General features: G+C 44.9%; 1 protein-coding gene across 10 annotated transcripts in view; it reads right to left on the bottom strand.

The window, feature by feature from the left end:
* Positions 1 to 14763, bottom strand: part of ZC3H12B (zinc finger CCCH-type containing 12B) — a 91813-nt gene extending 77050 nt beyond the window's left edge. For 6 of the 10 annotated variants that reach the window (XM_025209829.1, XM_025209828.1, XM_025209823.1 and 3 more), the window contains exon 1: positions 14607 to 14763. The gene's annotated coding sequence lies outside the window, so the exon portion shown is untranslated. The other 4 variants (XM_025209824.1, XM_025209831.1, XM_025209834.1 and 1 more) reach the window with 2 other exon arrangements.
* Between the last annotated feature and the right edge of the window lie 56 nt (positions 14764 to 14819).

The following is a 14819-nucleotide window of genomic DNA, read 5'->3' as shown; positions in this document are numbered from 1 at the left end:
CGCCCCTGGACAAGCCGCCCAGGCTCAGAGCCTCCCATGACACGCCCCAGGGCGCCATTCAGGTCCCCTCCCTGCTGCAAGGGACTCAGTCTGCCCCCCCACCGCCCATTCCCATCCACACATTTACCTGTTCAGCTAGACGCTGCTCCACACACAGCCAGGTTGGGCTGAGTTCCCGGCTGTTTGCTTGTCTCTCTCTGCGTGTCCCCCCCTGCACTGCAGCCACCCGAAGCCTGTGCCTGGGCTGCCTGTGTTTGGGGGGCTAAGCCCCCTTAACCCCGGCCTTCCACCACCTATGTACATAAGCCAAAATCTGGGGGAAGCCCATTCCTCTGAATGTGTCCAAGACATGCTCCTGGTTCCCCAACTTGAATGGATATTTGAAAGACACTGTCCTTTAGGGAGGTCTGAGCCCTGCTCGAGCGAGCTAGTACCTAGGGAATCCTGCCCTTCTGATGGGATATAAGCCACTGTCCCAATACCCTATATGAGTTTGGATATGTATCAGAGGTATATAGTAGAGTCCAGTTTCCCAGGATTTGGAAGGTGAGTCTGCTTTGTGTGGATGACCCTTTAAGGCTACAGCCATATCCACTTTTGACTCTTCCCACACTGAGGATAATAATAGCTAGAAAAGTCATAGTCTGGCCTCTGTGGAGGCTGGTACTCCGTCAGAAGTACTATGGACAGCTCCCAATAGACGATCTACTACAGACTACTGTGGAAAGCCAGAATCTAATGAATTAGAGAAGTAGGGCTGGAAGGGACCTCCAGAGGTCATCTAGTCCAACCTCCTGCCTAAGACAGGATCATCCCCATCCAAACCATCCCATACAACCATAACCTAAACTCTACATAAGATTACCATCAAACCTGAAACAGTATAGGCCTAACACCCTAACCTTCTACAGATAAAGCAGGGGAACCACAGAGAGGCCACAGAGCATGGTGGGAGGGTCAGAGCTAAGAGGTATTTGAACAGAAGACACACTGGATACAATATACAGTACTTGAGAAAGCTGAGTGATGTGCAAGGGGCATGAAGGTAGCTGGTATGGTCTGGGTTAATAATAATATTGAAATAAAGTCACCAATATCAAAGGGGAGGGGGGGAGATAGGGGTGCACCAATGGAGATTTTTGGGGCCAATACCAATAGCCCATTTTTAAGGAGGCGTATCAGCCGATACCGATCAGATTTCTGATATGCAGTTCTTCAGCTTGAAGAGCTATATCCAGCTGGTATGGTAAGTCTGGTGTGGTGGAAGGAAGGGGAGGGGGCACAGATCAAGGCCCCTGTGGTGAGGGAGGGAATGGGGCTGGGGTGAGGCGGGGTGTGGGACAGAACTGCAAGCGGCGCGTCTGGGGGGCGGGGGCCATGTGCCCCCCAGATCTACATGGTGTGGGGCAGGCTGCAGCTGCAGGCTAGGGCCAGGGCAGGCACGGAACTGAAGCACAGATCATGGGGGGGGAGGGGATATGGGTAGGGAGGGGCGGAGCAGCTCCCACCACTGCACGCAGCTTTTCCAGTGCTCATCTGGCGACTCCCAATGCTACTCCCACCACTCATCCGGGAGGGCATGGGGGGGCATGTGCCCCCAGATCTGCCTAGCCAGGAAAAGCCCAGCCCCAACCCACCCCACCCCACCCAGATCCTGGGGAACATGTCCTCCCCTTCCTTCCCTCCCCGACCCCGTGCCCTCCCAGACAAGCCATACGCAGAGCAGGAGCCACCCCGATGAGCCGCAGCTCAGTCCCATGCCCACACCGGCCCAGGCTGGGCAGCCCCTACCCCGACCCCACATCCTTCCTCACCACAGGGGCCTTGATCTGCGCCCCCCATGCCCCTTCCCCCTCCCCTTCCACTACACCAGATTTACCAGCTGCATGCAGCTCTCCACACTGCTGGCTCTGCTCCTCACTGCCTAAGTGCTGCGCTGCGGTTGCGTGCACTCACAGGCATTTATCAAACAAATGCATTGGGCTGATTTCCGATACAGAAATTTTTCTTTATATCAGTGCTGATCCGATATCGGACCCATGTATTAGCGTACTTCTAGGGGGAGGTTAGTCATTTTGGGACTGGGCTAAGCCCCTATTCCTGCTTGAGTCGGCTGGCTTGTGGGGAGCAGGCAGGATGCATGGTAGAAGCACGCAGCATGCAGACAGTGCTGAAACTAGGATGAAGAATTGAAGCAGGACGTGCTTAAATAACGCCATAGGCTCTCAAACACTGCCAGTGTTCTCATGCAGCTGATGAACAGGCCCCTGCTCACCACCCCAAAGTCCCCTTTCTCCCTAAAATCTGACTCTTAAGTGGTCTAATAGCTACACATTTCAGAGAAATACAAGAAAGTGAGGTATACCTCAAAGTATGCAGAACAGGCCCAGTGATTCAAATGTGAGGTCAACTGAGCAAAAGGCTCACAAGACAGAACCCTGAAGAAAACCATCTTTAATATTGACAGATTCTAGCAAACTCTCCACACAGACCTAAGGAATAAAATCATAGTTCTGATGTGGCTCCAATGGGGCCAATACTTCTCCCAGCTAGAGCATGGCATCCATTTCTCCTTTGGAGAAAAACAGAATACTGTACTGAACTGAGACTTCAACCAAGAACTCAAATCGACAGAGAGATTCTGAGCTGTTGCTCCATGCCTAAACTGTGAGCCCACCTCTTTGGGTAGGCTGATGTCGTCTGCCTGACGTGCACAAGTGGGAGCCAAGACCCATGGGAGGTTTTACTATTTTGGGCACGTAGAGAATCTGACTCCCAAGAATCTAGGGAGCCCATACTTTCTTCATGTGTTCTGAAACCCAAACATAAGTTAAGATCTGTAGTATCCTGCAAGTAACCCAAATTTAAACCTCTGAAAAAATCAAGACAGACAAGAATAAGGTGGATCTAGGTATAGTTAAACAACTCTTCAGCGAATGGCAAGCATTAAAGCACTGGGCCAAGGGCAAAACAGGGAGGACCAGCTAATGCACAGCTGAGTAGAGGATGAAGTGGAGGTATAAGGCCTTGTTCACAGGTTGGGCAACAAAGCCAAGAGAGGTGCAACCATCATGTAAGCTGCATCCTTCAATATACATACACAGCAGCAGGCAGCACCAGATACCACAAAACAACTTTTTGCTTTTAGAAGCTAATGGCTTTTAAAATGATAATGGCTTAAGAGGACAAGGGGGAGGCAGAGCAGGACAAAAAGAAGAGAGGAGCTATACATTGCAATGACCAAGAAGATGAAACTGGGTTAATGTAACAAAACTGCTTTATACCACGTCCAATTTCATATTATCTTTGTTAGCAACTATACCCTCCAAATATTCCAACGCCTGACCTTTATTCCCATTTCACTTTTCCAGCGTGTGCGCGCATGTGTGTGTGTGCATGTGTTTGTTTGTGTAGCACTTATAAAGCACATTATATCTTCTACATCCTTTACTTTAACAGGAGAGTTAACCATAAACCTATAAGTTAGACAAACACATACATGATCCTTAGCTCCTACAAGAAAAACTAATGGGCACACGCTGTTTCAAACTCCTCATCCTTATGCTCTTCAGAACATCCTAAACTGTATACAGAATGCTGAAAACTGCAGTTACACAGCTACATACTCACAACTCAGGAACGTGAAGGGGAAATATGATCTGGCCCAAACAGAATACAATTCTCCAAGGTACCATTCAGCTGCCCTAAGCTGTGCTGTCTCTTCCTGCAATCCTTTCAATACTACAAAGGAAGCACGTGTGCACCAGGCAGACTTCTTCACAACATAACCCTAAATTAATTTCCAAAGCAAGGTGTAGAAAAACAGTATGCAAACATGCACATTACAAACATTATCATAATGTACATGCACAAGAGGGTGGTCATTAACATATATTCCTCAGTTCCTGCAAATCCAGTTTGAGACCCAGAAGTCTGATTTGGAAAAGTAATGGATGCTAACACATATAACAGAAGTTAATAGAAACTATGCTTTGAACAAATGAAATGCTATATAATGCTTAAGTACACAACTGCTCAGTTTATCAACATTACAGATTAGGCACCTTAAATTAGTAAATACTTGATTTTAATCTGCTTCTCTGTTCCCATCTGTAAAATGGGGTAATACTCAACTCCCAGAAGTATTGTGAAAATGAATTCACTAGTGTTCCATAAGCACTCAGATACTATAGGGATGAACATCACAGGGAAGTCCATGAGGAAATTAGTAGTTTTGTTTGAACAGTATGCAGTAAACAAAGCACAGGCCAACACTGTGAACAAAGGTAATGCAAAATATTGAATAGAGGATGCTTCAAAAGAGCATCCTCTACTCTGCACTGAATAAGTCAGGTGCCCTCCAGAAAAGGTGAAATGATTAAAGATTATCATAACACAAACACATAATAAACCTTACTGAGGTCACAAATGCTATTTTAATTATGTTATTTTCGTACTGCTCGACTTTGCAACTTAATATTAACTTCTTTTGCATGCATAATTTTCAAAGTTTCTAAGAAGCAAAAAAAAGTAGAAATTCCATCTTTGCTATCCATATAGGCTATCCACATAAGGAATGTAAATCAGTATGTTTAAAATGAGGCAATGGAGTTATTGGAAGTAGTATTGAAATGTTATGCCCTACATGGACCAACCCTAGAAGATGATGGGACATTTTGGCAGAGAGTTTTGCAGACATTTACTAAGAACAGACAATGGGGTGGACAGTCCTGTATTCAAGCATTCTTAAAATTTGTGACTGGCTCCAAACTAGGAAGAACTGCAAGTACCTTGAAGGACAAGATCAGAATCCTCTCTTTGGGGAAAAAAAAAACCCCAAAACACAGAAGAGTCATTTCTCCAAATTATCAACAAGGTGAAATTCAACAAATACAAAAGTAAATGCTACACTTTGGAAAGGGGAATCAAATGGAAAACAATGAATAACTGGTTAGGCAGCTGGATGGTATAGGAAAGGACCTGTGGACTCCAGTAGACTGCAGGAGTCAGTATGGTCCTGGAGTATAGTGCCCAGGTTTGGGCACTACTTTTTAAGAAGTACACAGACAAGTTATAAAGTACAGAGAGGAGCAGCAAGAATGACAGGTTGTTTTCTCTATGCTACTTGCGAGCCAAGGTTGAAGAAATTAGATGCATTTCGTCCAGAAAACAGAAGATTGATTTTCCCTCTACCATTTCCCCTCCCCCCGCCTAATTTTCCAATATGTAGAAGTTTGTTATACAAAAGACTTTGATCAATTGTTTCCAAAGTCCCTGGAGACAGGACAAGGAGCATTCAGCTTAATCTGCGGAAAATATCTAGTTCTTCTCTCCCAGTCCTGCATCTACCTGATCACTCCTCATGCATGATCCTGACTCCTCATCCCAATCCCATTCTCCTCACCTAACTAGTCCTAGCCTCACCTGCATTTTTCAAGGATCTGTCCTTTGTCCTAATCTCCCTGCCCATTAAATCCTTTCCAGGCCTATCTGATCCTAGTCTCCCTTTCTCCTAGCAATTTACATCCCAACACCAATTCTTTGTTCCCGTGCTCCTTGCCTAACTACTACTTATTCCCTTGCTTGTCCCATCCTAATGGGGTCACTGTTGTAGATCCTGGGTCTCCAAGAGCTTCAGTCATACGCATCTTCTTCCAACTCCCTTTTTCTCATGTCCCTCTCCACTATACCTCTCCATCTTATCTTTGGTCTTCCTCTTCTCTTTCTTCTTGGTAGTGGCATTCTGATAACTTTAAGAGATGCACCAATAAAGGGAAAATTGCCAGTATCGAAAATCAGGGTTTTTTTTGCCTGATGTGGCCAATGTAGCCCATCAATGCGCCATGCATGTGTAGCCACAGCATGCACACAGCCAGGAGAGGAACCCAGCAGCTTGGAGACCAACAGCTGGCTGGTAAGTCTGTTGTGGGGGAAGGGTAGAGGGAAGGAAGGGGCTGGGGGGGTGAAGATTGAGGCCCTGGCAGTGAAAGAGTGGGGCAGGTGTAGGCGCCCCTCTGCCAGGGTGGGGCAGGGCACAGAATGGAGCTGTGAGAGGCTCATCTGGGGAGGTGGCTCTCACCACTGCCCGCAGCCCGGGAGAGCATGGGGGCACATGCCCCTGGATCTGCATGCAGGGCAAGGGTGGGCTGCTGCTGTACGCTGGGGCCGGGACAGCGCCAGGATCTTCCCGGCAGGGGTGCTGGGCCAGGGCTATGCTCGGGGCGGGTGATGGCGGCACTGGGAAGGGGGGCTATGATTAATTTTGAGATGGCTGCAGGACCGCCCTGTAGCCCCCCTCCCAGCACTGCTGCTGCCCATCCCAGGAGTAGCCCAGCCCAACCCCCCACCAGGAAAAGCCATCTTCATCACTCCACACATCCATTACAGCATTTTCATCTCTGGCACATTCAGTCTCTTTTCTTGAGTTTTCTTCAGGGGCCAAGGCTCTGCTCTGTACAGTAGCATATGGATACATATACATCTTATAGACTTCCTCTTCAGCTTCACTGATATTCTCCTGTCACATAATACTCCTATTGCCAATTCCAAGTTCGGCCACCCTATTATTTGATGGTTCAACTCTTCGTCTAGCTCTACATTCTGCTGCTTATCTGTCTCTACCTATCCCGTCATCGCTCATTGTCATGTGCAGTCCCAGGTTTCATGGTAGGGTTTGCCTGTAATCTCCCACCACTGTTCACTGTCCTTGACTCCTTGTCCCACTCTCTTTGTTTAGCAAGTCCGTTGTCCCTCTGCAACTCTACAGCTCTTGTCCTGTCTCCCACTCCTCACCATACTTTTCCATCTCTTGTCTCATTGCCTTGCAAGTCTCAGCTTTCCCTTAATATCCACCAGTCCTCATACTGTATCAGTTTCACCCCACCAACTCCAAGCCTCCATCCCCATTTTCCTTTCTGGCTCCCAGACGTAGTGCTCAGTCACTCCCATTTCTGCCCCACTGCTATCCTCCAGTCTCAGTCTCTGCCACCTAGTCTCCTTAACCCAATCTATTCTCTCTGATAAAGCCAGAGATCTGTCTCTTGATCCCTCTACATTTGAATGTGAAAATCTTCTTTGTCCATCCTGCTTAGGTGCCAGGAGAAGCAACTAAGTGCACAGGGGAATCACAAAACACAAGATAAACTCCACACTCATGGCTCCAATAACTGGTCCCACACCACTCCAGTACAAATAGGGACAGATTGGCTTCACCCCTTTAATCCTGGGCTGAAGTACACTGCAAGGGCATTAGTCAGCCCTTTCCTTTTCTTTTCTGTGTCCTTATATGACAAGATATTTAGCAGAATTTGCAAATTTGTTGGAATCTGACAGACCTGTGGCATGAGCACTTCTGCTATGACCTTGAACTTGCAACCTCTGGGCTGTCAACCATGCACCTTAGCACCCACACCACCCTAGCCCCCATGGTCTGCCCTAGAATCTGTAAAAATCTCAACATTTTTAATAAGGACTGCATTTTCAGAACATTTAGCTATTAAACTCTGGCATGTCTCTTGAAAAACTGATTTATGGTTGTTGGCAAAGCTTACAACTTGGCCACACTTAGGCAAATTTTCACAGAGAACAATGCAAAACTGAACTTCAACAATGTGCTGTGAAGCTTGGGATTCTACAACTTTTCAAAGTAAAGTTTATCAGGTATTTTTAACTTTAAAAAATTCTTTCCTTAGACCTTAGAAATGGCTGAAATTCTAAAAACAAATCAGCCTGAAGCAGACACTTGGCACAGAAAAATTCAGCCTGAATGATTTAAGTTTGACAAAGTTGTAAGCAACTAAAAACTTATAAATAGGCTTGGCAGAATTCAAATTTTATTTTTTAATAATTTTGACATACAATATTGAAGTTTATTTTTAAGTATGTACTTACATTTTTATCAATATAAATTAAACTAACACTATAAAGATTTTCCACCCCTGGGATGGCAGAAAAAAACCCAACAATAAAAGGGTCAAGAAAACACCAACACTTGTATCCTTTCTGACTGGAGTATTTCTCTCTAGGTACCAGTCTCAGCAGTAGGCTGCTTCGCCTCTTTTTACAGCTTCTCCACAGTTCTCTGCAGCTGAGTTGTCCTACTCAAGTGTCAAGAACTCCCTGCCACCACCTCACATGCCTTCTTCCAAAGCTGCTGCTTCCCATCCAACTCAGCCGCAGCCCCTTGCCACTGGCCTATGGGTAGGGGTTTAAGTAGCCTGCTAAGTAGTCCACTTCCCAGCACCCGTGAATGAACAGCTAATTCAGGGGCGGGCAATTATTCGGGCTGGAGGTCCACTTAGGGAGTTTTGGTGAGCTGTTGTGTGCTGGGTCTGCACTCCCCCTCCTCTCCCCTGCAACAGCTCACTAAAACTCCCTAAGTGGCTCTGCCCCAAAACCTAGCCCTGTGCTGCGATTGCCCAGCGATCCCAATCCTGGCCCCAGGGTCTTCATGGAGACCAACCCAGGACCCACGTGTGCAGGGCACACTCAGCCAGGTAGATGAGAGGGGCCTGCAGGCGGGAAGTGGTGTCTGGAAGTGGAACGGAAAGGTGGGGCCAGGGCCAGCATCTTGAGGCAGTGACAACACATGGCTAGGGCCAGGGCCCAAGGCAGAGCCACGATCCATTCCCTGGCACACGGCTGCCCCAATGCAGGAAACTGCAGGGAGCAGATGACAGCTCTGCCCTGGGCCCCGGCCCTGAGCTTTCAGCACCCCAAGATCCCAGGCCCAGGCCTGCCCACCCATGCCACTCCCAGAAGTCATTCCCCACCCCTTTCCCCCCCTGGCCCATGGCCCTATCCCATCCACCTGGGTAAGCAAGCCCTGGTTGTATGGGTCCTGGGTCAGTCTCCATAGAGACCCCATCCATCCACCCCACCTGCTTTGTCTAGTGGCCCCAACAGTGGGTGCAGGGTGCATGAACCAGAGTGCCGAGGCAGCAGGGCTGGATACAGCAGTGGTGGTGACAAAAGTGACAGCAGCCAGAAGGACAGAGCTGCCAGGAAATGGAGTCTAGCCACTGCGCTGCCCCAGCCCCGCTGCACATCCAGATGTAGCAGAACCAGACAAACATGCAATGGCCCAGGCTGCCCCCTGCCACACCTGGGCTGGGTGAAGCTGAGGGACTTACTAGGGGCCAGATAAAATCCTTTGACAGGCTTAGATCCAGCCTGCAGGCCATATTTTGCCCACCCCAGAGCCAAATGCTTAATTGATGAGTCATTAGGCCACCCTCCATTTTCCTCTTTAAGAAGACTGGCCCTCTATAGTTTGGCCCAAGACTTCTTTCTGTTCTTCCTCTCTCTTTTCAATTATTAATGATGGAAATATTTTTTGTCCGTCTGTGGGTGTGAGGCAAAATTGACGTTTATCAACATTTACTGGTAAAAATCAAATCCTGACAAGCCTACTTATAATAATACAAAAGTCGGGCTGGAAGGGACCCAGGGGGTCTAACTTTCCCTTGAAAATTTCCAGGGATGGAGATTCAACAACTTCTCTATGTAGCCTTGCTACATAGGTTTAATTTTTAACTACTCTCATAGTGAGAAAGTTCATTCTAATCTCCAACCTTAAACTTCCTCTACTGCAGTTTGAGACCATTACTCCCAGTCCTGTCCCCAAGTCAGAGAACAGTCTATCTCCATCTTCTCTGTAACACCCTTCTGGTATTTGAAGACTTATCAAAATCTGCACCCCGGCCCCATCCCCAGTCTTCTCTTCTCCAAACTAAACAACCCCTAATTCTTTCAGCTTTTCCTCCTAAATTCTGTTTCTCAGGCCTCTCATTACTTTTCTCATTCTCTGTCGGACTTCTAGTCCATCCACATCTTTCCTAAAGGGTGTGGACCAAGACTGAACAAAGTACGCCAGATGGGACATCACCAGTGCTGAACAGATTGGAAGAATCATTTCCATTGACTTGCAAGTGACACTCCTGTTACTGAGAGATGTCAGACCACCTTAATTATAGGCAGTGCTACCAGCCTAAACTAAATAAATAATAATTTACAGCAGGTGCAGGTGAAATTCAAATTCAGCAAAACTCCATTTGGTGTATTACACAAAAATTGACTGCTACTGCATTGAGGAGACCAAGGATGGGATTGCTCTGCTCAAGGGACTCCCATTGAGACTCCAAATGAGCAGTCTTTACCATCTGATGGCTGTTTGACTTATGGCACATTTATTTTCCCAGCAGTTGGCCCGAACTGGTCTCAGTCCAATTCCTAATGACTATGTGTTTGCACCTCAATGCCAACTGCAGTGATAGTTTTTAACTATTAAAGTAGCTTAAGCAAGAATTAAATGCAGAAATCAAGGACAAGCATCTATCCACTCTTGTGGGAAGTTTCAGGAAAAAAATCTGCTGATGAAACAAAGCTAGGAAGCACCATTAATACAAAGGAGGGTCAGAATATTGCAAAGAAAAATACTTGATGACTTAGCAAACTAGAGCAACAGATTCAGGGACCAATAACAAACTTCTCCTGTATACTAAGAGCTCACCAGTTGGAAAAGAAGGACTTAGGCACATTAGATTAATCACAGAATGACTATGAAGCACTCCTGTGATGCAGTCATGGAAAAAGTAAATAAAATCCTTGGATGTATTAGTCATCCTATATTGATGTTTGCACAAAGAACAAATGGCTTCCACTGGCCACAAAGAAATTTAGGCTGCAAATTGAAAAATGGTTCCTAACCCCTGGACAAAGTGAAGTTTCTGAACAGCTCAAACTGGAGTTCTGCAGGTAAAAGGTCTACCTACTTTTAAGGTACAGGTTGATCATTTTATGAAAGGCAATACTTGACATGGTGTCTGCAATAACAGGGGACCACCTTTGAAGGCCCATGAAGATCCCTTCTAATTCCACAGACTGAAGAGAAGCAGTGAACAAAGTGGTTTCAGAAATGGAGCCATTCCTCATTTCACCTCCAGGTCACAGCTACAGATTAGTGAAGCAAGATGTCCGTTTTCACTTTCATTTCCTGTGGTGTTCCTGTTCAGGATATGAAGAACTTCCATTCATAGGAGGAAATAGGCCAGTAATTTTTACTATTCTTGTTTTACTTAAGAAAATTGCATATTTGAAGCATTCAGACAGTTAAAGTATTAAGCAGCCACCACCTATTTGATAAATAGAAAAAGGCACTGAATGCTTTCAAATGTAGGAAGAAAGTAGAAATTTAGTTTCCCAGACCATCATTCTAGTTTGCCTTTAAATGTTAAATGCCTAGGTTCAGACAAGACTGTATCAAAGAAACAAAACACAGGTCTCTTGGTCTCATCTTGCAGCAACAAGCACACTTGTTACACGCGAGGACAACTACTTCATTGCTCAGGCTCTTAATCACATGTAGCTGTTTGTTATCTGAAGCCAAGCAGTATAGGTTTGATCAGAAATTGTACAGCATGCAAGGTGCATCTCATCAGGCAACAGGCTGGTCAGGTAGGCCTTCCCAAGCACACGAGTCTCTGGCCTCTTCTTTCTCTGGCCTGCACAAGGAAGGAAGGAAGGAACACACAGCTTCTGATGTTGGCAACATAAGCAAGAAAGAACTGCTTTTCTTTCACATGGCTTTTGCTTTTGTAAGGATTGTTTCCACTTGCCAAGCTTTAAGGACCAACTTTCATGGTTTTTAGGCCAATTACATGACTAAAGTGTTCAGGATGATCAATGGGATCCAACCCTCTGCACCCATAAAACATGAAATACAGAATATAGAAAGGATGTTTTCTGGGTAAGTTGTGAATTCAACTTTCTGGGGAGATAATTGATGAGACCTATAATCCGCAAAAATCCCCTCCTATAAAAAGTGCTGAGGCTAACCAACACTTTTTCTTCATGCATATATATCCCTTAACATTTTCTGTTTCTTGGAATATTTTTAAGTTCTTACTAAAAAAATGTGGGGCTAGTATGAGCTCATGACTTGTCCTAATGGCTTTTAACCTAAAGTCACAAGCTGCTGTTATATTTTAATCCGAATAAACTCTACTCATATTTTAAAATACTACGTTTATGCACAAATCTGGGTCTCTCTCTCAGAATTATGAATTACATTTGCAGCACTGCCACTTAATTGTGTAATCTGCAGCAAATTGCTGTACTCTGCTTGTGCCTCTGTTTACCCACTCATAATATAATACTTTCCTGTATCACAGAAAGGTGTGAGGATTGTTTATCACACACACTTTATGTGATAACAACAAAGTATTTACAGCTAAAATTAATGTATTTTACTACACAGCAATTTTTTAAAATGTTCAGCCCATTGTGAAAAACTCCTCCAATGTGAAACAGAAAGGCAATTTGAACAGAGGCATATGAACAAGTTAGTGAGAGGTGCTGTCGTTTTCACCCCTAACCTTAAATAAGCTCCTCCATGGTAAAGCCATATGCACACTCCCCTACTGCAGACCATGCAAGGTGACCTGCTCTCCAGTGAAAGTGGGGCAAAATACCATCCATTTTCCACAGGGTAAGCATGTGGCAGACTCTGACCACAAGGTAGCTGACATATTGTAACTCCACACCAGAGGTCATCTCACAATAGCTCATTTATGTGCTCCTGCCTTTAGTTTATACTGGGTTCTAACTCAAGTAATATTTTTTACAAAAAGAATAAGTGAAAGATCATTATGTGAGCTAGAAAGTGAGATCCATCTCTGCCTGGTTCATGCAAGGTTATATTCTCTAGTAAGTTACTTGTCCTAGAAAAGTCTATTTTTAAAAATATTACAACTCTTGGAGGCTGAAATCCTTTCCATATTTTGGATGCTTACAACAATAACGAAAACATTTTAGAACGCAAGTGCCACACACCAGTGTCTTCCTAGGTTTCACACAACAGAGGTTAGAGACAGTAACGTTTTGACCTGTCAGCCTCTACAACATCCGCTTGATCAGCAACTGGTTACCAAGGAAAACCCATATATGAAACACTATCCTGAAACGCACTACTGAAATGCACACATGCCAGCAAATGATGAGTTTTGGTTTTGAGGTTTTAAGTATTTATGTTGAAAATAGGAAATATTACTTTTATGGATAACAGGTAAAAACAGCACCTCCCTAACCGTGTATGTGATGGAGTCACTTAAAAAGAAATCCATTTTTTCTAAGCAGAGCTTCTTCCAAAACAGTACTGGCCAAAATTAATCCTTCATCATCTCTGTTTTTTATTAATTCATCTTTTGCTCTCTCCTGTATTCTCATTATTAGATGACAAGTCAAACGTCCTTATGGTTTAATTTTAAGTCATTTCAGTAATAGAAAATAAACATCATAATCAACTGAGTTCCAGCCACTTAAAAATTACATACCAAATTTATAAAAAATGTTACAAAACTGTCAACAACTAGTTCAAAATCAGGACTGTACATTTGGAAATTGTGTGAGATATAGACTGAACATGAGACTTCTAAAACAAAGTGTGAACATAAATTATCAAAACAATAATTCTAAGGAATGTGTTTACAGATGTCCATGCAACTCCTATAAATACCAAATTATATGCATAAACAAAAAATATCAAAAGACATTTATTTGGTAAAGAGACAATATACAGCAGAATGGGATTCAATCTGAAACCTCATCATGCCACCTAATCCATCTAGAACTGACCCACAAACTCTATAAGGTTAAAAATCCACTTCCGGTAGTTCAGTTTGTTTAGCAGCCAAACAAGCAAAGTAAAAAAATAAAATTAAAAAAAAAGAGTATAGGCATAACTCAAAGGCAATGCCAACTATTGTTAAACCTACAAGACACTCAAGTATTGACTATAGCCTCAAGTATTTATTATATATTGGTTAGACTATGAAGTCATGATAGCAAAGATTGGCAGTTAACAAACCTGTCTATCATACTATGCCAGATTGAACATGCATGCTATTTACCTTCAAAAAACATAATTACATCGGGGGGGGGTCATTATATTTATCCTATTATTTCTGACATATGAAAACATATTTATCATATATGCTTTTGGCACAGAAATTTCAGATCATGGCAGCAGAAAAGTGTACTTATTAGCGTGGCCAAGACGACTGTACTTCCCTCTGCAGTGTCTATGACACAGTAAGCACATCTCACCGTTTATGGCAGCAGTAGAGATGGCCTGGGGAAAAGGGCACGTACAGAGTCGAAAACTATTTTAAATGCTGTGCAACATTGCTGTGTGTTAGTAAACATGCTCCAGGGAGGCAACAGAGTAAGGAACCTTCCAAATAAAACTTGTTTGTACCTACTCGGCTTACGCCAAATCTCCAGGCAAAAATGGGTTCCTTAAAAAATAAATAAATAAAATCACATTTCTAAGTACCGATTTATGCACCTGATTTGCAGGAACAGTTGACACTCAACAGCTTCCAGGGTCAAGCCTGGCTAGTCCTCTCCCCAATCACCTTGGAAAACGCTGAGCAGCACAAGCGGTGCTATTTCCGCCAGGCCCAAATCCCGCAGGAGCTGACCGTCTGCTCCCATTTGGAGGCGTTTTAAAAATGCTTCATGAGGGACCGGCACCTGCCCAGAAGAGTTTGCTACCTGACACCGCTCCGCCAATCTTTTTCAAGCGTGGCTTCGAAATAGGAACTTACATGGTGTCGTCTTCCAGAGTCCCAAGCGGCTCCGGGGCTCCCCCCCTCGGCTCCAGGCTTTTCTAAGCGGCGGGGGGCTGAAAGGGACAAGAGGGATGAATGTCGGGGCTGCCCCTCCGCGCTCCCGATTTTAGGACGGGGACACCTCTCCCTTCGGGGCGCGGAAACCCTCTCTTGCCACACGGACGAGGGCAGCGGAGGCCGCCGGGGGGG

The sequence above is a fragment of the Alligator sinensis genome, unplaced genomic scaffold (assembly GCF_000455745.1).
Source record: "Alligator sinensis unplaced genomic scaffold, ASM45574v1 scaffold830_1, whole genome shotgun sequence".
Taxonomy (NCBI): Eukaryota; Metazoa; Chordata; order Crocodylia; family Alligatoridae; genus Alligator; species Alligator sinensis.
The sequence above is the reverse complement of the archived record's forward strand: the minus strand, read 5'-3'. Positions and strand labels throughout refer to the sequence as shown.